The following is a 26342-nucleotide window of genomic DNA, read 5'->3' as shown; positions in this document are numbered from 1 at the left end:
ATGTTCATTCCATTAGGAAAATCAGTAGTTCTTTGTTTAAAGAAGAAAAATTTCTGGCAAGAGGCAAAGAGGGCTGTAAATACTGCCTGCATGGGACCTGTTTTGTGTGTGTACATCTTCATAAAATTGTCACCGAAAAATAAATGCATGTATACATACTCAGAGGCCATTGTTGTGCGTTGCTGGCTGGAAGCAATTTGAGTCCTTGAATGAAATACAACAATCACTGAAGCTTGGCTCCTCAGTAGAATCTGTTTTGTTTGATTTTTCTTTTTATTTTCTTTCTCCTTTTTTTTTAAAAAAAAAAAAATAGGGTGGTTGCATTCATTCTTTGAGAAACAGGAAAATATTTAATGAATTTGATAAAGAGAATTGTCAGAGTTTCATTTTAAAAAACACGATTTGAAAGTTTGAATGTGTGAATAATATATCTTAGTTTCTCTTTCATGTTCAAAGGACTTACTTGGAAAATAAAGTAGATGCCTTTGAGGGCAGTGTAGGATAGGACGGCCAGAAAAATGTTGATCAAGTCTATGTTGGAGTGAATTTTCATTAAATTTTAGTGTGAGTTCTGTATCTTGTTTTGTGCTTTCAGACCTTATGTATAATGTCTCCTCTAAGGTGATGGGCATTAATGTCAGAGGAAAGCTTAACTCCCCATTTTGGCATGCTAATAGCATATGAACAGAATGCTTGGCACCAGGAGGAGGCAGTGCAGCCCAATGGCTTGACCACTGCTGGTGAGCATGAAGCTGTCTCTGGTATGTGAAAGTGGTGTTTTATGATATGGGTCTTCTGCAACACTTTTATGGGGTATGCTGTTGTTGTGTGTGTTTGTATTTGGGCAGCAAATCCATGTTGTTGTGTACAGTTCCTCTGTGGATATCAGAGGTTGCAGGGAAAAAATTGTGAGGAAGGAGAAATTTTTAGATTGTCTCACTTCTGTAAACTTCCTGGTTGTTTGTATTAGTTTTGGAGGAGACATCTGGAAACTCTACTGCCAAGAATGTTAAAACTCAGCAGGCAGCTATTAGTATATGTACAGAGGGGAACATCTGCAGCAACCAGAGGATAGCTTTCTGTGCCTCTCCTCAAGACTTAGCTTCTATGACAACTTCACTTACAAGCTATCTGTTAAGACTTTGATGTAGAATAGAAGAGAAGCAGATGTAAGATATGATCCTTTTGAGTTATTAGTGGCTATTACAAAGCAACAGAGATTCAAGTGGCTTAGCAGCTGTTTCTAGTTAGCCATGACTTCTTGTGTAAGTTGGTGGTGATGCTTTAATCCAGGGAGGGAAGAGTATGGGTTACTCTTCCACTAATACAATATAAATATTTGCACAGAAGAAAAACAATTATGCAGAACATTATTCTATGAGACTGTAGGTCCCAAACATAGAGTCACAATGATTTCCTTTTTAAAAAAAATTTTTCGGTAAGGTTAGGTAGTTACATCTCACATACACGTGAGCTACCTGCATGATCTTTTCCAGGTTGGTAGTATCTTTATGTTTTATTATTTCGTCTATTTGCATGCTCTCTGTTTTCATCATGCTTTCTCCTATCTTCAGAGGAGGCATAGCACATTTTCTTAATTTGTCTTGTTTTCCTTATCAGTTCGTCATCATTTTCTTTTGTTCTTCCAACACTAGCCAAACTGGAGACATTTGTTTCTTTTAACTGTAGCTAAATGTTATGAATCTCAACAGTGACAAGGAAGAATGACCAACGGGACAGGCAGGGTGAGTGACAGGGTGGGCTTCTGCAGTTGCTTCAGCATGAGACCACTCGTGTCATGAGTTTTGCAAAAGATCAGGTCAGCCAGCAGCAGCAGAGCTTTTGTTTGAAGGAAAAGGTACATGGTTACAAAGAACTGACATATTTGCTTAGAAATTGAAAAAGTTTATCACTGGTTTTCTAAAAGTTAATGCAAGATCTTTTTGAGAGAGGAGATCTTGCAGTGGAAGTTTGTTTCTTCCTAAGGATATGTTAAGAGATGTGTTCATAGGCAGATAGGTTGGGTATCTGTGAGACAAAGTGTTGAGAAGCATCTATTGGCAAAACATATACTACTTGTCTTGTCTTGCTACCATTGTGGTTCAGTGTTCCACATTCTGACTATACTGGTAGACCGAGGTCAAATATACCCCCACAGAAGTGTATGATGACTTGTATAGTCTGTTTTTTGAGTACCTGTGAACTGGATCTGCATTCTTCTGTTATTTATCTGTTAAAATCATCTCATACTAGCTATTGAAGGAGGCAATTTAAGTTTTGATGAACATGTCAAAGTTCTTTCTATTCTCAGAATTCAGTTCTTGGCTTTAAATGCGATTTTCAACAACTTGCCAAACAGCATAAGGAAATTAACCTTACATCCTTCCTAATTAAGAGAGATCTGACTTCAGGCATCAGCATTTTGTGTAAGGAATGATCTTTCACTTGCCAAAAGATAGTCTTAAAACATAGTTTTCCATGGCTCTTAGGAAAATACCAACAACATTCATAAATGAAGAGCCTGCAGACTGTACTTTGTGGGGAAGAGGTGAATGACAGGGGAGCGAGAGGTAAACCGAAGTATCCCTCTTTTTCTCTTTCCCAGGTATTATAACTCTATAGAAAGAAGTTATTTAAACAGAAATTGAAAAGTATAGATTAAGATGTCAGTGAAACAGAACAGGAAAATAAATTCCACTCACGTCTAAGGAGCTCAGGCTTTTTTTTTTTTTTTTGAAGGACAGCTATCAACAAAGAAGTGAATTAATGTTGAGCTACAAAGGTCATTAAAAGGTCGTTTTCACTTCACGTTAAAAATACTGTGTCTAATAGCTGAATACTGTTTACTACAGTAGAGAAGAAATTGTATCCAAACTACTGTACGTATTTTTCATATGTCATTTTCTTTTAACTCTGTGGGATTGATTGGAGAGGACATATTCTCTATATGTTCTAATTAAAGTGTGCAAGCAGTGCCGTAACTCTTGACTGAATTGGGTATATTTTGAATATTCTTTTCAGATTGATTTCAAGCATATTTGTCAGCACTTGCTGATGGCTGCAGTCAAGGAATAATGGTTTCTTTTCAGCTTTGTGAATGGTGTTTCTCAGAATGTGGATGTTTGAAGCATTGAAACTCAACTTGGAAGGACTCTTCATAGCCAGAAGAGTATTCTCAAAAAGGGTTTTTTGTGGGTTGTTTTTTTTTTTAAGTAGCCCACTATAATCCTGCAAAACAGAGATTCATTGCCATACACACAGAACCCAGGCACATTTGTATGCGTAATAGGTTAAGTAAGGAGAATTAAAAAAGAAGCATATTCTTATAGGCTGTTATGTGAATGATGTTGGCATTACAAAAAAAGAAAGCAAGGAAAGCTGTTGTGCTTCCCCTTTTACTGCCAGAGGCCTCTGTTAAGGAGAATAAAGTGAATGACTGAGAAAATATCCCAAATACACAGTGTAAAACTTCAGTTTCACATAGGTTCTTATTCTCTTTGGGCATGCTAACTTATTAACCTGTGACTTCTGGCTTCAAATGGCAGCTTAACCCACCCCAGAGCACTTCCCGTGTTGTCATTTACTATGCACAAAGATCACTTCTTGCCAATTAGCTCTACCCTACACAAGCCCCTTTACTGCTTTTAGGGTTTTTCTGCAAATTCAATTCTTCATCCTGTATCATGTTATGAAAAGCCCCGAAGGGCTGACTTACGTCTTTTTCCTGGGTGACTGAAACAGTATAGAGGATTTCTTAACACACAGCTTAAGTAAGAGAATATTCCATCAATGATTGTGGGTTGGGTTTTTTTTTTTCCATTTTGGCATTCTTTTTTTCAATCTCTGTGGCTAAATCAGTGTGCAAAGATTTTACAAAAACTGCCTGGCAGTATAATTTATGATTAGACCTGAGGGGTGAAGGCTCACTCAGCAGTGTATGTCACATAAACAAATGCTTAGAGTTGTGAGTTGGAAAGGCAACTTCTCTGGCACAGAGGCAATTTATGACATTTTAAAAGCCTAGACAAACTGAGACAATACAAAGAAATATCAAAGACTGGAATATTTCATGCTCTGACTTGTAATTTTAATTGTTTGGGGGCTTTTTTTGTTCTCACATGGCAAGTTAGCAGCAGAAGCTGCAGCCTTTTTTTCAGCTACATTTTGAGTTAATTTGACACTCTTTTGTAATGCCTCTAAATCCAACTTCCTGAAGAGAAATGCTTTCTTTTGTACTGTCTGAACTCTTCTAGGTACAGAAGTGACTTTTTGTCTTGTTGGCATAGTGCAATAAGGGGGTCAAATCCAACTCTGCCTCAGATTTTTCTCTTACACTTTGAAATCTAAAAAATGATTGAATACGCTCCTCCATATAAAGTAGGAAGTGGGTTGAACGGGTTACATCCTGCCTTTACTGGCTCTGAGAGTAAACTCTTACACATCTTTCAAGTCTATATTCAGTTCATTAGATTAGGGTTGAAACCTATTTTGTCAGTATTGGGTACATTCAGGTGTACCCTGAGGGACAGGAATATGCCTGGTTGATAGTCCTGGGCAGTCTCAGGAAGAAAATGGGCTGTAAGAAATGTTCTGCTGAATTTTCATGTCCTTCCCTCTCTGACTTCCAATTTTGTCGTTGCAGTACATTGTTGTACTATTGTGGGGTTAATTTCTTAGGATTTCAATTTTTTATTCAATCTTCTGGGCATATGGTTTAGAATATGGTAGGGCTTCCAAACTATCCAGGAAATATTTTCATGTTAGCAAAACCTTGTTATGACAAAATGTGTGTGCTAATGAGTTATTAGTGCTAAGAATAGATGGCAGTTGAGTTGAATAGATCATTACATGAAGTAATGTCACATTACATGCAACAAACACATCTGAAATCTTTGCTTTAGACTCCTGAACCAAAATAATTTTGCGTGTCCTTTTACTTCCCCATCTAACACTTTCATGGGACTTCATTTATTTCTCAGCTCACATTAAACCAATATATTTTTAAATCGAAATTAATTGAGAAACCGACCCAGATATTATACCAACAGATTAATGGGTTATAGCTTTGTTTCCAATAGATTTTTTTCTTTGTTTCACAGCTGAGTTCATAAATAAACTTGCACAATCTGCAATTTAATCAAGTTTAATCTTTCCCCAGCACCCACAGAAACCACCAGTGATGCAAACATTTGGGAATTCTAATTGGATATACAGTGTTACTTAAATCCTTTCATCTCTCTTGGAGAAATTCTTTCCTGTCTCTTATCTGAAAACCAAATTACTTAAGTTAGTATCAGCTTTTCCTGAAGGGAAGAAGGAAAAGGTGATTTATTTAAAAAAAAAAAAAATTACTAATTTTACAATTTGCTGGAAGCTGAGTCGTTGCTTTCTTTACTGTGTGCACTTAAAGGGATTTACAGATGTACTTCGTTATTCTATACGATATACACTTGCAACATTTATTAAGTTTTTTAATTACATATTTATTGCAGTTGGAACTTTCTGATGTAGGTGTTCACACTGATTCTTTAAAACTCTGAAAGGACACACTTTGCATTTAGGTTTAGTATACCCAACCCACATGACATGAGAGTAAAGGTACGTTCAATTATGTATGTAATAATAAAAACACTCAGCGCTTGATGGCCTAGAAAGAGATGGAGCTTCTCAAAAGGTATATTTTACCTTCCAAGAGCCCAGAGAAGCCTCCAACAGAGACCACCTCTCATTAAGTCCACGTCAGAATTTAGTGTCTGATGTTCTGATTTCAGAAGTCCTCTGTCCCCAGAAAGCATCCTGCAGTAAAATTAATATCTTGAAGATAAGAACAACAGGCTGAAACAAAGTAATTGCTGAAACTGGATGACTAAACCAACTGGTAGCTTATTCTTTGAGAGCTTGCTTGGACAGTTTGTGCATATTTAGGGTTTTTTTTTTTAACGTGCACGTGTAGTTGCAATTTCTAACTGTTGAGCCTCTTTCAGGAAATGAGCTTTGAGACAAGACTTGGAGGATAGTCATGGTTGATGAGGTCAGGAAGAGAGTTTGGGCCAAAAAAGGTCCTGAATACAGCATAAGAATGTGATGCAAGAATCTTTCATTATTGCTGCAGACTGCTCAGTGTGTGGTGGGGGTTTTGTTGCTTTTCCTTTTTCCCATAGTGTGCAAGTCTAATCTGTCAGCTGATGTGATGAATGGTGCTAGCCTGTAGCTGGAGAGCAATGTTGTAATCCCATCCCTGCTCCAAGACACTTCATGCTGCAGATCTGTGATGCAGACCCAGCTCTCTCTGGGAGGATTGTGGAGAGACAAGAGGACACAGCCAGATCTGTATGTCTGTGAAATAGGGACTGAACTGCAGGGAACTATTTGCAGAGCTAAGTTGTGCATGTCTTGCTGCATGCTCCAGGATGGTCTGTAGCTTTACATTTACAATCGGCATTCTTGCACTGAGCCCGTGGTATGGGAGAATCTGCCTTCCCCACGTCTTTGTGAAACTTTGGGGGCTTTAGCCCAGCACCAGAGTTCTCTGACAGGTGTCAGCACCAGGGTCACTGGCTCTTGTCACAGCAGCCCTTCTGATCAGTGTGAAGCCTAAAAAAGGCTGGACTGTTTTGTCAGAAGCCAGAGGCACTGCTTCTTTGACCATCTCACTGCTGTTATTTTCAAACACACGTATTACAACTCGGAGTGAGATCACTGGCCCTTTTTTTGAGATGGCCCTATCTGTTTCTTTTTTTTTTAAATGGCCCTATCTGTTTCTTCATCAGTGAGTCCTGATCCAAACTCTCCATCTTCTTCCAACTCATTTCATTCCTTCAGCCCATCCAGTCTCCAGCTGTGGTTGTTGTTTGTGTGTGTTTGGTGGGTTGTTTTTTTGGGTTTAGTTTTTAAAGCTCTTTTGCTGTTTCCTTCCAAAATAGTCCCTTAGCCTCGTTCTCTGCATAGCCCAGTCACTGACAGGAGAGGGAAAAGCATGCCTTATCTTCAACTGTGATTCCAGCTCTGGTCCATCCTGGTGCGCAGCTGATTGAAATCACATGTTGTCTCCTGGGGACGTGACTTTGCTGTTCTGGTCAGAACTCCAGCTTGAGAGAAAGGTGTGTAAAACAAGGGTGCAGTCTGGAAGTCTGAGTAAACTAGACAAACTTAGGAAAGACAACTGACAAATCACTGACCCCTCAGTGTCACATACCAGCTGATGAAATAGAAAGTTTGATCCCCTATTACAAATTTTACTTCTCTGTCAGGCAAACAGGCATTTGAAATCTGTCAGGAATGTCTTTCCTTCTTGAATAAAAGGTCACCAGAAACTTTTTATGCTGAAAAAAGCAGCTTCATTTTCTAAAACATCAGAACTGTTTGGCTGAAACTTGTGCAAGAAAATTCAGCCTCAGGCAGGCATCTGGTGTGGAAAGTTTCAGCCCAAACTGCTATTTTGGCAAAGTTGTAAGCAATGATATTCAAGAGTGGAAAGCATTCAACAATCTCTGTACTAAGGCAGAACTTCCATTTTGGTGGATAAAGAAAACCTGTGCTGGAGTTTTAGGCTGAACTGCAACAACTTCCATTCCCCTTTCCTGTAAGGGGAAGCCCTTACCCAACTTGAAATTCTCAAACAGCCATGTCAGTTTAACTTTTTTCTAACACTTACATACTTACTTTCTGCAGCCTTAGCTATTACCAACAGAAATGTGGAGAAGCTCTGTGCTAGCATAACTAAAACTTCAGAGAGAATATCCTTCGGTTGTGATGGTGTACAAAGCTTTTGTTGTGGGTTCCTACAGCACGCTGCTGATGCCACCAGGAAGCCAAGCAGCAGATTGGGATTCAGTTTTATAATTTGTTCTTGAACCGTTATGAGCATCACCTGGGCTGGAATTTACTGAAAAACTCTGTGGGTTTACTTATGTCTGCATCCCAGAGGGGGTGTTCTAGAAACACATCAACTGCCTTCACATCCTGACTTGATTTGATTTGATTTATTGTCCTGTACATTATTGACTGTCCATGTGAAGGGCAAACTTGGTTTTGACTGATTGCATGGTGAAAGAAAGCTCTTTTCAGATCACCTTGAAATTCTTACCACACTTCTGTCCAGCCATGTGAACTTACCCCAGCCACAGCTGCTTTCATAGTTCTTGCTGAAACTTGAAAATGGGAGAAAGGTAAAGAAAGTCTGTACCAAGATTTTTTAATGTTAACCCCACAGAGGATTTTTTTTCTGTTCCATTCTGTTTTCCTATGGCTCTGTTCAGCAGTGTAGTGGTTTTTACAAGTACTCTAATAAGCCTGTGTCACATGTCTAAGGACAAAGTTATTTATCTATTAAGGGTTTATGCACTGTTTGTGAACACTGTTTCTAGGATCCTAGTCATATTAGTTATCTCAGTTAATACCATATTATAGACTTACTCTCATATGAATTAAGGCTCCTTGTATCTTTCCTCATATGTCAGATTTTTAAGATCTCCAGCCATGCTTGTTGCTGTTCTCTGATCTCTCTTGTCAACATCTGGATGCATTGAAAATGCATGTAATCACTGCCTTCTGTGTTCTGATAAGAGTACCATCACATCCTTGAATTAGAAATTTTTAATTTTGCTTTTGTTATTGTTTGTTATTTTTGTGATTGTTATACTTCTGACTCGTACTCATTTGCGAGCCATTTTGTGGTTGGATCATTTTCTGTTAGCTGTTCGTCATTCTGTATTTATAGACTTGATTTCCCTTTCTTGCTATTTGCCCTCATTGAATGTTATCTTTTTTGATTTCATGGTGGTTTATGTTGTACTTTCAAGAAATAACTGAGTATTGTTCTGTGTTATTGATATGTTCAGATTCCTGGATGCTTCAATTATTTTTAAAAAATAAACCCAAAACTTCATCCTCTCCTTCTGACTGGGAAGGGGAGAATGGAACAGTTCTGAAGTAGGGCATGTTCTGGTCCCTTCCCCCTTTTTTTTTTTTTTTTTTAATAGAAACTTTCCAGATTTGTCTGTCTGCAGTTTTCTGGACATCTACACAAATACATACATTCCTGAGATACAGCAAAAAATTATCTTTTCCCTGTAGCATTTATGGCTGAGAAAGCAGCAAAGCTGTTTCAAAATGCATCAATACTCTATTATTGCACATTTCCTCATTTAATCTCATTGGTGTCAGTTAATTCGTAGTCCTCGATATGTACCAAGGCTTCAAATTCACTGTGTTTATGATATGTAGTTGCTATAGGCAGCTCCAATTACTGACTCTTATTTCAGTAAGATGACTCTTGAATTCCTCTACTTAAGATCATGTCTGCCTTACAGTGAAAGTTCATAAGGGTTACTTTTGATTTAAATGAGTTTCAGCTTACTATATTTTTTTCATTGTCTATTCATATGGTTCTGTTTCTTGGAAAGCACCTACTTGTTTGTACCTTCTGATAGCTGCTTGATGGACTTAGTGTAAATTGCTGAGTGTGTCTCAGCTCACAATATTGCAACACAGCACAAGAATTTTTTGACATAGGTGGCCTTCTAGTGCTACAGTATATATGGGCAATTTGAATATAATGTAAGCATTGTTTTTAATTGTGAAGAGAAAAAACAAGCATCCCTGTTTTTTGGAGAGTACTGGCTCTCAGCCTTGTCATGTTCAAAATATTAAAGTCAGGATGTGACAGACACGCAGTGATACATTCGCTCTTAACTAAGTTTCTCCATTACCTGTTTTCTTTAAGAAGCTGTTCCCAGTGATTTCATGATACATGTTTATTCTTCTGAACTTCTAAAAGGTCACTCATCATTTCAAGGGCTCGCTCAGATGATTAGTAATCAAGAGCCTCACTTCCTGAATACCAGCAATCTCAGTGAAAACATAGTAACTGAGTCAGTTTGTTTTGTTTCTAGGATTACAGAGGTAGATGAATGTTAATGCTCAGAAGCAGCTTGTATTCCTGTGACCAAACAGCGAGGCAAGCCTTATGGAAATGATGAGTTCAGAAACTGTTGGCAGTGAAGTTAGAATTTTAAAATACTGAACGTTTCTAAGTATGTTCTATGAAATCTTTCTGCTCAGGAAAAATCTATGCAAACTTATTTTCTGTTCCAAATGTTTTGCTGTAGTTGAGAAGTCTGATATATCTACAGTCTTGATGTTGTGTATTAGTTTCTTCTGACAACAGATTTCAAATAATGTCACTAACCAAAGGGATTTGTGTCTTAATATTCTGGTGGGTACATAAAGGCATTTTGCCAGCTGAAGGATCAGTGTTACAGTCTGTATTTTGTGCTTTAAGTCACAATTTTATTTTAACTAGGAGCTAAATAAAATCATGCACCACAAGTTACTGCAGAATATATCTAGAAAATCTTTTCAAAATAAAACAAAACAAAATACACACCCCTATTACTCCTCCCCGGTGAACATTGCCTGGATTTTGTTGTTGGAATCAAATGGGCTTCAGTTTCTTGCTTTCACAGCTAGGGGAAAAATGTGGATGTGGCGTGTTCTCTATATTCTCTCTGTCTGGTTTTTACAGTGCATCTCTTTGACAGCATGTATAACAATTTATCAGTATGGGAATAACACCTTCCTGAGATACTGTGGTGAAGCATGACTTTGAATTAATTTAGATATACATGTAGTAGTACTTAAAAATCTTCATGCTAATGCTTCATGTTATCAAGTTAAATATATTTTTTAAAAAATACATGTTTTTCTATATACTACCTTATAGTATGTTTTTAAAATCAGCATAGGTGCTTTTAAGAAAGGTGCAGTAATGGAAGTGTTGAAGTATTCTGTTTTTCACAGTGCAAATACGGCTTATCTACCAAGGCAAAGAGGAAAAAAAGGCAGAGGTTTTCTGTGTTAAGTGTTTCCATACCTCATTTGCCTTACAGAAGGATTGCTTGTTCTTGAGTGATTAACTACCACATAAGTACAGTACCAACAAACCTAAATGAAAGCTTTTTTTTCCTCTACTGTCTCAGAAAGCAGAAGAGAAAATGGGCAAGTTATCCTTGTGTTTTTCAGTATGATGCTGCTAAACAGTTATTTTTGAACAGTTTCAAACCCAAGCGTAGGTCAATTCCTGCCTTCTGAGCAATATTCATATTGACTCATCATGATAAGGCCATGACTCTGCAGTGTGATGTAAGACCTCTGAGTCCTACCAGCTGCATTGAACTCTTGAATGCTTTGCATCCTCAGTTCTAAGAGTTTAAAATGGTAGTCTACTCTTAGGAAATGGGGTTGTTTGAGTCTGATAAAGGGTTGTATCCAGTTTTAGCCTAATTCAAGTTGTCTTTTGCAGCATTCTCCTGTGCATGTCTTCCTAATATTTTCAGGAGACAAAATGTAGTTTAAATTACATGGGGAGTTAACTGCCTGCTTGTCCCAAGACCCTTCTCGATCTTTTCTTCCCAAAGAAATAATAGTTTAAGCTTTGGATTTTAGCCTGTCATTCTGAAGGAGCACACTGTGAAAAGTTCAGACTTATTTCTGTAGACTCATATTCTTCTTGGGTTTAAGGGAATTACTTATAAGAGTTCATAGGTGTCCTGTGTCTTGGTCTTTGTTGAGACTGGGTTGGGTTTTTTTCCCCACAGCACTACATTCTTTAGTGTTGAAAGGTTGCTGCTATGTTTGATAAATTCTAATCTTCTGTATTAAACTTCTTTTTACAAATTCCCCAAGAGTTTTCAAAGGTTAAGCCATCACTGACCATTCTTCTGCACACATTTCAATTATCTGCCATTCTACAGATTCTTACATAACTCAGTATCACTTTTTTTCTAGGTCATCATTAATTGTTTGTATTATAAGACTTCTGGTTATATCATTTTTTGTACTGGTGAGTGGTATAAAGCATCTGCAGCTCAGAGGCACCTGGAGTGAGGGATGACATCTTGTGTCAGGCTTGCCCCAAGTCAGGCAGAGCTTATTTTTCTCCAGTGTTGTTCAAGAAGTGGTGGTGCTTCTGCACTGCCCTGCTGGGTTTCCTTGGACACTGGTGCAGGCTTTCTGAGTTATCCTTCAGGAGCCAGGCTCTTGGATCCATGAATGAGCACATCAGTTTCCACACAGGTGATGAATATCCATTGTTTCTATTGTTCCTCTTCATGTTTTAGCACATTCTTAATTGTCTTTGAGCATAGTGTAGTGCATTGACCTTCTCTTATCCGTATGGCTTTCCTGTGCAGGTTATTGTAACAGCCTATGTTGCATTCCTCTAGTGTGCTTTGTTCCACCACACTCTTTCTCTCAGAAAAGGAAATTTCTTTATTTTCTTTTTTACCATATTTGCATAAAGACATGGATGTTTTATTGTTGCTTTCCTTCCTCACCAGCTCTCAACTGCTCCAAATTTATATTTAGTATTTCACTTTATCTCTTCCTTGCATTTGCTTGTGGTTTAAGTTCTTTATGCTTATTGTTTCTTTTTATAGATTCCTGGAAAAAAAAAAAAAATTCCTTAAACATAAATATGGGTTTGAAAACAAGGGAGGGAATCTAGGTATAACTGTGACCAGCACGTTAGTTTTACATTTCAGACACATGTCTCATCTAACCTAATCTTTCATGTTTGGGGTTTTTTTCTAAAATACAGCCGACTTGCCAAGTACCTTTTTGTACAATCTTACTGTAACAGCTCATAAAGAACCCAAAATCTGGTACACAACAGTTTTCCCATATTTGGGGTAGGGACATATATACATTCTTGTTCTTCCTGGAGCATATTTCATTGGAGTTTCAACTGCTTTTAAGCCCTCGTGTACAAGACAGTGGAATAACAAAGAGAATCAGAGCTGCACATGTGCTACAAGCATTATTTGGCTTTAGCATATGGCAACTGAGTGCAGTGTTCCTGCATGGCCGTGCTGCTCCACAGTTCCTGCAGTTTTTTTCAGCCTGCAGTTGGGAGACAAGATATTGGGTGTGTCCTAGGTAAACAGACTCTTCTGAAACTCTTCAAAATGCTTTAGAGTTTTTCTGATAATTTTATGTTAACCCCCCTGAAGGGGATACTGATATTCTTCTTTTGTAACTATGTGTTTTGAAAAAGTATTCAAGAGTTCAATACAGCTACTAGGACTCACAGAAGTCTTACATCACACTGCAGAGTCATGCTTATATGAAAATTGCTTAGAAGGCAAGAATTACCCTAAGATTGGCTTTGAAACAGTTCAAAAATAACTGTTCAGCAGCACCATACTGACCAAAGCAAGGATAACTTGTTTATCTCGTATCTTTTGCCTTGTATATTCTCTTCCCTGAATGGGATAGCAGATTTTGATTGTGGTGAAAAAGGAACAAAGTAGTTCTTTCCTTTCTTGGGGAAAAAATACACAATAAACAAATGTGAGTGTTCTTGTAGTCAGTAACACACACCTTGAACATGGAGGAGCACAACTCTCATTCATCTCCTGCAGCGTAGAGAAGATAAGCCTGTCAATTTTGGTAAAAGATAAGCTGTGTTTTCTAGTACTCTAACCAAAGCTGCTCAGGCAGCCTTTTAAATTATTGCTGCAAAAAGACTCAATACAAAAGCAGGCATCACCAGCAGTGCAGATGCCAGCAGCAATGAAGCCAGTGGTGACAGGTCCACTATCTAAGTCTGGTATGTGGTTAAGTTTTTCCATATAGGAAGAAGGTCAGCAATCAAGGTGGATCTCGACCCTACAATGGCAGAACCAGTAAGGGCACAGGGCACAGCTGGGAGGGGACAGCCTGCTGCTGAGAGACTGCTGACAGATCTGACCTAGCTGTGCACATGTACCAACTGTCCTCTGGCACATCCCCAAGACAGTCTGCTTTAAGAGTCTCTCATCTGTCTTCCAACAAAGCCCTCTTTCTAGGAGAGCTACAGAGAATCTAGATTTTGCAACAGCAGTTATGTCATCTCAAGTCACTGGGTATTTTCACAGCTTCAATTCAGATGAGATCATTATCCAAATGATGAGTCAATCCAGTTAAATCTTTTGGCATGCTGTGACTGTGCTGCAAATGGACAAGGCTTCACCAGAAAGCTACTCTTGTTACTCCTGTGCCATCTCAGCAGCTCAGAGAATACACAGACAAAAATTATTCTAGGAACAAGGGCTCAATGGTCAGTTCAAACTGTTTGTGTTTTGGTTTTTAACTTGGAAAGCTCTGGTTTAGCCAGTACAGAAAGCAAAGTGTATACCAACCAGTGTATTTTTGGAATTTGTCCTATGCAAAACAAAAAACCTGATCTGGTCAACTCTTATTGTAGACAGTGAATTAAAGTTTAAGAGAAAAACAATGCCCTAAAGAAATATCTCCCTACTTTTTTGAAGAGGGGATTCACTGAACGCAGATTGATTAACTTTATGTCCAATTTAATGTAAAATTGCATTCCCTGTCATATAAAGGGGAGCCTGCAGTACCATTTCAGCACAATAGGTTCTTGGAGACTGGCAGAGTACTGGATGTGCATGCAAGCTGCTTTTTTTCAATTTTGATTTATTCAGTAGACTGTTGAATTTATGACTGCACTAGGTCTGGCTGAGCCAGAATTGGTTTTCCCCTATAGCAGCCCCCATGGTGCTGTGGTTTATGCTGGGAGCTGGCAGGGTGTTGATAGCACCCTGGTGTTGTGGCTACTGCTGAGTGGTGCTTACACAGCACCAAGGCTCTTTCTGACATTTTCTAACCCCAGTGGGATGGGGTGGGCAAGATCTTGGGAGGGGACACAGCCAGAACACTGACCCAAACTGACCAAAGGGATATTCCAGACCATATGACGTTTGCTCAGTATAAAGCTGGGAGAAAGGAGAAAGGGGGTGGAGTCACCCTTGGTCCTCCGAGGCAGCCACTACGCGTGTTGGAGCCCTGCTGCCTGAGAAGGCCCGACATCACCTGTCCATGGGAAGTAGAGAATTAATCTCTTCTTTGCTTTGCTTTGCTTATATTAAAACTGCTTTTGTTTTACCCACAATGGTTGATCTATCTTATTTTCTTTCCCCACTTTGCCCTGTTGAGAAAACAAGGGGAAATGGGGGAAATGATAGAATGAGTTGGTGGATACCTGGCATTTAGTAAAAGTCAAACCACCACAGTGACAGATTTTTTTTTTAATGCTTTGAGATGATAATTTTTGAAGTTCAGCTTTTTATACAGGTATTTTTACTGGTTAACTCTCTCAATAAAATAAGAACTTTGTTGTCCTCCGATCTTTTCTCTGCTACAGTAAAAAATAGATAAGTCTCCTGATTCAACTTTTGTGCAGGAAGAATGCAGAGTTATTCTGTAAGGAGAGAATGTTTCCAAGCTTTTTGTAAAAAAAAATAAAATATATATATATATATAAAATATATAATAATAATAATAATAATTATATATATATATATAATATATATATATATATATAAGGTGTGTCAAATAGCAAGATTTTACACATTATGAGAGATCCGAAGCTTAGTAATGGGTCGCAGTCACTGGAAAGCATTTTAGTACATTAAGCAATGCTTCATTAAAAACAAAATAAAGCCTGCCAAAGGAAACTAGTTCTGGAGATTATAGCATTGGCCTTTTGCTCTCTACCTGCATGTTTTTGTCATTGCCACATTTAGGTAGTCTATTTTGATTTTTTTCTTTCTTTTTGCTCCTTTGATGCTTTGAATCATGTTATAACCATTACTCAACAGTGAGAGAACATAGGGCTAAGCATCTTGGGGAAAAAAAAATACTGGTTTGATCAGTATATTCCATTTTAGACTCAAATGGCTTTGATTGCTTTATCTGAACTATTAATTCTACGGTCTTGACCAAATAGATCAAGACTGGCAGAAGAGCATGTTCTGCCCACCTGAGGTAGAGATAAATGTGCAGCTACATGGACTAGGAAGTTTGTTCCAGAACATCACTGAGATACACGTTTGAGGAAGATACTGTGGACAAGAATATATGCAAATGGTGGCACTGTGTACAGCTTATACTGTGACACTGAAAGACCTTTGTGGATTCATGAGATAAGATTCTAAGTAAAATTCTGATAAATGTTTAAATAAATGTCTGATCTGCATGACTTTATTTTATTTTAATTTTATAAATGCTGTTAATGAATATTCACATCTGCTTAATTTTGTCCCGGATGAAATGAGTCAGTTTTCTAAGAGAGCATTTATTACAAAATGGAAGATAAATTTTATAATTTGTAATCATGTATTTAAAGAACCAACTAATGCTAATGATTGCTATTACTGTTTTACAAAATACAGTATACTGGTTAGAATTATTTTCAAACTGCAAGTTTTTGGACAGTTAGTAAAGCTATTTCTTGTACTGTGTACATACACTGTACTTTTAATTTTGTAATGAAGCTCTATATCTATAGAGAGCTTGAAATTCAGCAAGAATACCTAATAGGTAATCTTATTTTTAAAGATAATTTTCCGAATCTAATTAAATGTTTGAAACTTATAGAGCTTGAGAGATTTTCTTAAAGCTGGTAATACAAGGGACTTTTCCTTAGTAATAGATGTCTATCTAGGTATCGGGAGATCATCAGATACACAGGTTTGATTTTGGTTTATTTGCATTTCCCAAGGGGAAGACATAATAAAGAAATTTCTTCCTTTTGTCAATAGTGCAATCAAATACTATGTTTTCACTAGATTGTAGACAGCATTTGCTTTCAAAAGGATTAATGTCAGTGAAAGCCTTAAAATGAAAACTTACCAACCCAGTACATGAAAAGGCTGTCTGTACTGAAGTCTCTCTATAACCTTGTGGAACCTGTTGAATATCTGCTATTGTCATATAGCTTTGTTCTCTTCAGTAAGGTATGTGTGTGGGCAGAATCATCCCCTGTAGATGTTATGACTGAAGTTATATTCTTCTCTGAAGTACAAGTAGAGAAGGCTAGTTTTAAAGGTAAGTTTGTTTCTTTGCAGGCAAATTTGTATTTCATGTTATGATGGACAAGCTGTTATGATATGATGTTATGAGAATTATGTATTTCAACAGTGAATACCGTAGAAAAAAAGTACAGATTAATAACAAAACTGTTTCTTGATGACCAGGGAAAACAGTTACTGATGGAGATAGGATAATTCCACTTGATATTCATCCACAGTCATACCTTGTGGAGAAGGAGGAATACCTTTGCAGGCAGCATGCCAGGGCTGGAGATTGAAAGTGACAGAGGAATACCTGAGGTTTGTGTTTGAAGGATGTCAAGAAAAGTGGTTGGCACAGTGCATGACACTGAGGAATGTGTCAAACACCCAGAGTATTAGGGTTTGTAATGACAGCATTCAGGTTCAGTTTTCAGTGTTGCTACAGACTTTGTTATATGACTGAGGAACATCTCAGCTGGAAAACTGGGATGGTTAATAATCACAGAATCTTAGAATAGCTTGGGTTGGAAAGGACCCTAAAGATCATCCATTTCCAACCTCCCTGCCACAGGCAGGGACACCTTCCACTAGACCAGGTTGCTCAAAGCCCCATCCAACATTATCTTGAACACTTCCAGGGAGGCGGCATCTACAACTTCTCTGGGCAACCTCTTCCAGGGTCTCATGACCCTCACAGTAAAGAATTTATTCTTAATATCTAATCTAAATCTACCCTCTTTCATTTTAAAACCATCACCCTTTGTCCTATCACTACACTCCCTGATAAAGAGTACCTCCCCCTCTTTCCTGTAGGCCCCCTTTAAGTACTGGAAGAGCACTATAAAGTCTTCCCCAAAGCCTTCTCTTTGCCAGGCTGAAAAACCCCAACTCTCTCATGGAAGGTGCTCCAGGACCCCGTGATGATCTTTGTGGGCCACCTCTGGGTCTGCTCCAGCAAGGTCCATGTCTATCTTATGTTGGGGGCCCCAGAGCTGGATGCAGTACTCCAGGTGGGGTCTTACAAGAGCAGAGGGAGAAAATCACCTGCCTCACCTTGCTGGCCAGACTTCTCTTGGTGCAGCCAAGGATACAGTTGGCTCTCTGGGCTGTGAGTGCACATTGATGACTTATACTCAGTTTTCCATCCACCATTACCCCCAAGTCCTTCTCTGCAGGGCTGCTCTCAGTCAACTCACCGCCCAGCATGTATTTGTGCTTGAGATTGCCCTGACCCATGTGAAGGACCTTGCACTTGGCCTTGTTGAACTTCATGAGATTTGCACAGGCCCACCTCTCAAGCCTGTCCAGGTCCCTCTGTTTGTTGGCAAATGTCCCTTTGTCATTGGCAAACTTGCTGAGGGTGCACTTAACCCCACTGTCCATGTTGCCAGCAAAGATGCTAACGCCAGTCCCAACACTGACCCCTGAGGAACACCAGTTGTCACTGCTTTCCACTTGGACATCAAGTTGTTGACTGCAACTCTTGAGTGTGACCAGCCATCCAGTTCCTTATCCACCAAGTGGTCCATCCATCACATCCAGGTCTCTCCAATTTAGAGACAAGGGTGTTGTGTGGGACGGTGTCAAAAGCTTTGACCAAGTTCAAGTAGATTATGTCAGCTGCTTTTCCCTTATCCATCAGTGTTGTAACCCCATCATAAAAGGCCACCAAATTTGTCAGGCACGATTTGCCCTTAGGGAAGCCATGTTGGCTGTCACCAGTCACCTCCTGGTTTTCCATGTGCCTTAGCATACGATCTTGCTGGGTACAGAGGTGAAACTGACTGGTGTGTAGTTCCCTGGGTCTTCCTTTTCTCCCTTTTTAAAAATGGGAGTAATGCTTCCCTGTTCCCAGTCACTGGGAACTTCACTGAACTGCCACAACTCCTCAAATATGATGGATAGTGGCTTCATCTACCAGTTTGCTCAGGACCCTCAGACGTGTCTCATGGGGTCCCATGGACTTTCACACCTTCAGGTTTCTTAGATGGTCTCAAACCTGATCTTCTACAGTGGTGGTTCTTCATTCTCCCAGTGCCCACCATTGCCTTCCGTGTCATGGGCAGTGGGGCTGGAGCCCTTGCCTGTGAAAACTGAGGCAAAATAGTCATGAGTACCTCAGCCTTCTCCATATCCTGGGTAGTCTCCTGTTTCCTTCTGGAGAGAGCTCACATTTTCCCTAGCGTTTCTTTTATCACTAAAATACCTATAGAAGCTTTTCTTACTGCCCAGGACATCTCTGGCCAGGTTTAGTTCTATCAGGACTGATACTTGGCTGCTCAGACAGTTTCTCTCTACTCCTTCTTGCTTCCACCCTCTGTAGGCTTCATTTCTGTATTTTGAGTTTGTCCAGTAGCTCCTTGTTCATCCATGCAGGCCTCCTGGTGTTTTTGCCTGACTTCGTCTTGTCGGGATGCATCAATCCTGAGCTTGGAGGAGGTGATCCTTTAATATTACCCAGCTTTGTTTAGCCCTTCTTCCCCCCAGGGCTTTATTCCATGCTACTCTGCCTAGCAGATCCCTGAAGAGGCCAAAGTCTGCTCTCCTAAAGTCCGGGGTCATGAGCTTGCTGTGAACCTCCTTGCTGCCCTAAGGGTCTTGATCTCCTTTTGTGGTCACTGCAGCCAGGGCGGCCCTTGAGCTGCCCACTCCCCACCAGTCCTTCCTTGTTGGTGAGAACAAGGTCCAGCATAGCACCTCTCCTTGTTGGCTCCTCTGTCACTTGTAGAGGGATGCCTTCTCCTTTCATTTTTCCCATATATATATATATATATATATATGGCAGGAAGGTGTATCACTACCTTACCTGTATGCATATCCACACACAGGCCCAGTTTTAGTTTGGTGTATTAAGTGCTGCTGTGACACAAACTGTAGGACAACAGTGGCAGAGAGATGATAGAGCATTTTAGAGAAAATGAAGATGAGAAATGTGCAGATGGGCTTTTCCTCTAGCCCTTTTCAGCTTTAAAAAAATTTCTCATTTTCATAGTTGTATACACTTTAAGGACAGAAAAGAACTGTTACCAATACCTAGTCTAGCAAGTCAAAATGCATAAACAAGCCAGTATTTTTATACATGGCTCAGCTTGTAGAAGTATGTCCAATCTTGGCTTTAGAATTGAATCCAGTTGCTGAAATAAATCATATGTTTCTTTTTGTTTCTTGCTCTAAAATGGGGTTTACAGAATTTGAATTACTAGTCTAGACTTTTCCAAGGTCTTTGCAGTGAGCTTCCACTTTAGAGATCCCAGCTGAATACATCATTTCTGTAATTATTAATTAATGAAATACACAGTATCAGAAACATTTCAGTTCTCTCTTGGCTGTGGTTAAATGGTTAGCCATTAATAATGGTTAAAACTCAACATTCAGTAGATGTTCACAGACTTATTGTTTGTCTGTCTCTCTTGAGTACATTGCCTTTTATCAGACTAGATAAAAGGATTTTCATACACTTTTTTCAAGCTTTCTGTGTATGTGGTGCCCAGATATTTCCAATGTCTACATACTTTTCCAGTATGGAAACATGGCAGCTCTGATCCATCACAACCCTTTTCAGTTACCTTGAGACACTACTGGTTCTTCTTAGCTCCAGTATAATGAAAAGTCAGTATTTGCTCAATAAAGGTGTTCTGTCAGGTACAAGTTTGTATGTGTTACTGTGCTAAGCTGCTTGTCTGTATTGATTACTTTTGAAGGATGTTTTAATTTCAGTTTGAATTAGGAACATAAATGTATACATTTTGAAACATGATACATTCTCTTATCTGTCACTGGTATTGTAGCTGAGTAGTTCACTTTAACTGTATGGCTTAGTGCATCCTGTTGTGCTGAAAGTGTCCATGCTGTAGGAACATTACACATCATGAAGCTGAGGAACAGTGAGGCAACTTGCTAACTGGTGGCTTTCTGGAGGGGCTGAAGTAGATGATTGTTTACAGGCATATGCCCTGAGTAACAGAGTGCAATCACCTCTGGGTCCTTCTTCCTCAGGTCTGCAGCCTTAGGTCTTCTCTCAGCAGAAGAATGACCCACCCTAGGCTGTTCAGACAGGCTGGAGATCGTAACTTTTGTGGTCGCTCTGCTAATGTAGCCGTAAGTGTGAAAGTTGATATGGCAATGGCTTCCTCTCAAGAATTAGCTGAAGCAGTGTTTCCTTCATTCAAGGAACCAAGGCTGTTTGCAGGGGTGTCTGCTTTGCCTAAAGGTAAAAGAGGATCCCAATATGGTGTCACATGTTGGCCTAACTTCAACAGGCACCTCCAGTAGGTGCCTTTTTCTTAAGCTTCTTTGTCCCAAACAGCTTCTCTTCCCTTCAGACTGTTCCTTCCTAAGCAGTCCTGCATCTTTGATCTGCTGTGTTTGCGAGGCTTTTCCTGTCTTAGTATTGTCTTTTTAGTAAGCAATTCTCCAGAGTTTGCTGAGAAGTGGCATAACTGAGTCATTCTTTCCTTTCTTGCCTGTTTTTCTCACCAGCCTCTTATTAAACAATAACCAATATATTAGTATAGTAATTCTCTTAATGTAATATTCATAAATTATTAAGAGCAGTTCCAAATCTGTCATGATGAACTCATGGGAGTGAAATAAGCACAGATTCCAAGTTTTTTTGGGCTGATGCTGAAGCTCATGCACACACTATTAACTATTTAAACAGCCAAAGCTTAGCTTCCTTTTAAGGTAAAAAGCTTTAGTGTAAAAATAGCACAGATTTGTTTGCTACCAAATATTAGTAGTACTTTCCTTCTGATTTCCCATTTTCACCTTAACCACCTTTTCTCCCCTGCCAGTCATTCAGAAGCTGTAGTTAAGAGTTGTTGTAAGAAGTAATCACAATGAAATTAATATTTGGGTCTGCTTGACAGATGTGATGTTGCAGGTAAACAAGAAAGGGAGCTTCAGATATAACTCTTGAAGATGGAAACTTCAGTGAGCTAGTAGGAAAGGAAACTCATGATTCCACTCCCAGTTGGTAAATTCCTGAGCAGTTAGGCTATCACTAATTGTAGCCAAGATTGCTCCCTTAGTGATGATTTTTGATGTGATGTGTAATTTTCTCTTGAGATAACAACAATGGAAATACAACACATTAGCTTTCCTTAGCCTCATAGGTTTTAATAAATTTTGGAATTGCACAAGATCTTGAGTAAGTCTTCAAAACAATATAATGGCTGTAGGTTTAAGGAATTTTGTTAAGTCAATAAATATGGAGCAATGGAACAAATATCTTGCCTGAGAATTTGTGGTTCAGAGGAGATGCTGGAAATCTGAGTTAGCTTGATCTCCTCTTAGTAGGGGGGCAATAAGCAAAGTTTTGTCTGGATGAGGGAAGAGGGAAATCAGTCCTGTGTTAAAACCTCCCCCGCAGTTGGTCTGAAAGTTTGGAAACTCTCATTCTAGTGATTTTTCAGTGATATAGTGACCCCATTAAAGTCAGTGGGAGTTTTGCGATGGCTTTTAATGAGGTCAGAAAGAGAATAATATGTTTCAACTCCTTTTTTTAAAGTTGGAAATAAGTTTTACATTTATTTCCTTTACAATGATGTATTCTAGAAACAAACCCACCTGTAATTAGATGGCATTTTCCATACCATAACAGGAAGAAGCCCATTTGCAAAATGGGATGGAATTACCATCTCAAGCTGCCTCAGGAGAACAAGAGTCACTGTCAACTTTGTTGTTGTTGTTGTTTATGTATTTATTTTTTACTTGTTGGTGTACATAGAATTAGGGCATTTGAGCACATAATGAAGAGTTTAAGATTTTACATCTACAAGCTCTGCCTTTGCTAGGAAGTAAACAGGACATAATTCATATGAAAGGCAAGGAAATAGGGATTTGATTAGGATATTTCAGTGACTTTTAACTATTTTACAAAATATTTTATTTATATTTCACATCTTACATTGTGCCAACAAGATGTAGCGCACTGTAAATCTACATTCCTCCTTTTACCAGTGAAAAGCATCTGTCTATGAACAGGGTGGCATGATTTCAACAGCCTGTCACAATAATGCACTCAGGAATATGCCTGTGCAGCTTTATAACAGTTAAATATTTACAAGATATGCAAATGTTTGCTCTTGGTCTTTACTTCACAAGTGACAACTAATCAAAGCTTTGTTCAAGTAAAAAGCTCTGCTCTGAAATGTTGTTTTAGTAGGCAATAATTTGATGAAAATATGAAAGTGGATGGAAGGGGAGGGAATCCTTTGCTTATTCTCTGCTGTTTGTCTGAAGCTGTGCAACCATTTCAGCTTCAAAGCACCTTCTTGGGTTTTGTTATCTGACCCTGAATATTTTTGATGACTTTGAAATGTTTTGTATGTAAAAAAAACAAAACAAGGACACACTTAAGTATCAAGTGTCTTCCTCCTTCTTGGTCCAGGTGCTTCCCGTGGTGAGCATGCACTGCTTACCAGAAACCAGTGCTAGCAGAACTCCTTGTGATCTGCAGAGAAAGCTTTCTCCAAGCCTTTTGTGACAACTTGTCTCTCCTTAAGCATTAATCCTTGTCCCTGTTCTCTTGTGATGGGATTGTGATGAACATACCTTTTCAAGTCATATATAAGTATGTGGGGATAAAAATGCAGAGGTGCACCTTTAACAGGGTGGGTTGGTGTTCATGATGGTATCTCCTGAGAAATGCTACTTGGGTGTGGTCCACTACTTTGAAGACTGAGTGGAAGTCAGGAGAAGCCTGCCCTCTTCTGCTGGGCAGCAGCTCCTGGAACTTAAATTTAAACACCTCCTGTGAGGGGACCAGGTGGAAGGAGAAATTTCTTTACTCACATTTATCACTCACCCAGAAAATGAATAATCTCTAATGCTCATCCCACATTGTCTAAGTGTTGTCCCTCCTGCCTCTGTGGTTTGATGGCCACCTCACTCTGCCAGGCAGGGTGAGCTCACAGTTGACTGACTTGCTTGTCCAGCAGCACCTAAGGATGGAATATGCATAAAGTGGGAGCTCAGGTCGACGTGGGTGGGGGTCAGGTTGTGGTAACTGAGTCTTAGCGTGTGCACCTTTTTCTGCTTGTTTTACATAGTGAGTCTGCAAACATCAATATAAATAGAAGCCACTTCGACTCTCACAGTTCAAAGAATTTTCAGTGTTTTACCTGCTAACAAACAATGTTTCAGAGAAAGCAGAACCCGAGCTTCCAAGGTTTGCACATTTTTGGTTTTGAGATGCTCAAGTTTGTGTATTGTAAACAAGGTTTAGAAACTGCATAGTTGTGCTTTGGACTGTAGCAAGCTTCAGAAGAAAATGTCTAATTGTGCCTGGATTTATTTTATAAATTGGGACTGTTTCAGCAGTCTGTGTGGCCTTCCATTTAGCTGTTTGTTTAAGCCAAGCCAAAAGCCACTTATCTAAAAATGATTTATTCTCTCTCTTGGGCTGACAGAACCAGGCTGGGAAGGGTGAAAGCTGGGTTTAGTCTGAGCCCTTGTCTTCAGTCAAGCCATAAAGAGAGCATGATGGACTGGCCATAACATTGTTCTGGAAGGTATTTGGTCTTTTGTAAATTGCTTGTAGGACACCTTTTAAAAATAAACTGCCATGGTATGTGATTGACTCAGATTTGAACTCAGATAGCTGTTCCTTTGTATCTGCCCCGTATGCCAAAGCAAAACCCTGCAGTTCAACATCTCTAAATTCAAAACGTTAATTCAAATATTACAGTTTTGATTAGCTTCTGACTTCTGGTTTTGGCAGTATAAGCAAAATGGAGGCAAGTGTGTTTCTTTATCTAGTTCAGAAAAATAGATGTTATTTATTTACTTAACATACAGCAATATTGTGTAGTAAAAGGCAACAGCTGAATAGTCTTAGCTAGAGATGTGCAGGTATAACTTGAGGCAGAGTATATGTCTGTCAAAATTGCATCTAAAGAGGAAGAATATTTTAGTGATATTTTAAGCTGGTTTGTTTTGATAGATTAAAACAACCAAAATATTTTTGCATTCAAGAACTCAGTTTTATTCTCTCTGTAGGCTGTGAGGATCTAATGTTCTCACTGATGTCTTTTTACTGTGTTAGTCTTCATTTAATGCAGAGCCTGACCATGACAATGGTTTAGGAAACAGAGAAATGAGGCTGAAGGTGTAGTTTTGACCCATCCAAGAGCTGTGTTGTCCAGCTGAGGAGCAGCACATTGTTTGGTGGGGTGGGATAGTGCTGCCAAGACCCTCACTCTGGGGAGCTGCTGTGGTGTGTGGCTCACATGGTGCTTGCAGTGTGGGTCTGTTTCCCTCCTGGAGCACCTGCTTTCCCAGTCCAGATGGCCTCCTTCCATGCTTGTACAACTGAATGCAATAGTAAAAATAAAGGGAGGCCCAAATGACTAAGGGACGAGCCTACTTTTTGTAGTCTGCTTCATCAGTGAGAATTATTTTGAATGTATTAAGATGAAAGGGGTTAGAGAATCATTGTATGTTTTGAATTCAGGCTGTCAAAGCAAATATTTTGACAGTTGGTCAGAGCTGGATATTGAGTGGCGTGCTGTAAAGAACATAGAGTCCTGTCATGGAGAAAACTTGTCAAGGGATGGGAAACTGAGAGGAGGAATAAATAGCCAGTGTTCAGCCTTGCAAGGACCTAGCTTGAGTTTCTGTTGAGCAAAAATATAAGGGGTGAAGAGAGTCCTGGAGGGAAGCTTCATGAAGCACAGTTATTTAGCAGTCAGTAGCTGGAAAGGCTTCAATGTATGGCACAAACATGCTGTTGGAGGCATGTGAGAATTGGTTAGGTTCGTTTGGAAACTCAAGGTGGGGTGTATTGGAAGGAAGAGGTTAACTACACAGGTGTGTCTGAACTATTAACTTATCTCCAGTATTTTATCTGCAATTGTTCGTGTCTAAGTTTCACAAAGTTTAAGTGCCCCTGCCCCTCCTCTGGTCTGTGTAGCATCCTCCTTCATATGTTTCGGTCTGTCTGTTCACAAAAAGGAGTTGTAGGAGAGTGACCCTGCCCCTCATCTGGTCTTGCCATCCTACTTCATGTGTTTCTGTCTGTCTGCTCACAAAAAGTGAGTGGTGAGTGGCACTGCCATTTGAGGGCATCGCTAGTGCAAGAATAAATTTATGAGAAGTTCTCCCATGAATAAGGGTACATTGTTCTGGAGACACTTTTTATACCAGAATGAAGTACTCATTACCTAGGAAAAGCCAAATTATGAAAGTTTCATTGGAAAGCAAAGTATATTCTGTTGAACTGTTACTATCAATGACATTTACTAATTTTTAAGTGCTGTGAAGTTTTCCTGTGTGGCAAAACAGGGAAGTATATGTCCCAGTGTCCTGACATTTGACGTTACCTCCATATCATCTTTAGATAGGCTGTTTTGCTTAGGCAGTGACTTTGTTACTGCAATTTTTTCTTGTACTTGCATTTCAAATGGAAAAGAACCCCTTTGGTCTTTACTTCTGATTCTAATAATGGCATCCCACATTTTTTACCAGTACCATGTTTTTGTGGCTGCC

At 39.2% G+C, this 26342-nt stretch overlaps 1 protein-coding gene across 3 annotated transcripts in view; it reads left to right on the top strand.

Moving 5' to 3' along the window:
- LHFPL2 (LHFPL tetraspan subfamily member 2) overlaps positions 1 to 26342 on the top strand; it is a 117533-nt gene that overhangs the window by 71650 nt on the left and 19541 nt on the right. The window contains exon 1 of one of the 3 annotated variants that reach the window (XM_026865393.1): positions 24282 to 24367. The exons of the other annotated variants lie outside the window; for them this stretch is intronic. The gene's annotated coding sequence lies outside the window, so the exon portion shown is untranslated. Of the gene's footprint in view, positions 1 to 24281; positions 24368 to 26342 lie in introns of those variants that run through there. 3 annotated transcript variants of the gene reach the window in all.

This window comes from Athene cunicularia (genome assembly GCF_003259725.1).
Source record: "Athene cunicularia isolate RWA chromosome Z unlocalized genomic scaffold, athCun1 chrZ_part1, whole genome shotgun sequence".
Lineage (NCBI taxonomy): Eukaryota > Metazoa > Chordata > Aves > Strigiformes > Strigidae > Athene > Athene cunicularia.
This window is presented reverse-complemented; position numbering and strand designations above follow the sequence as displayed.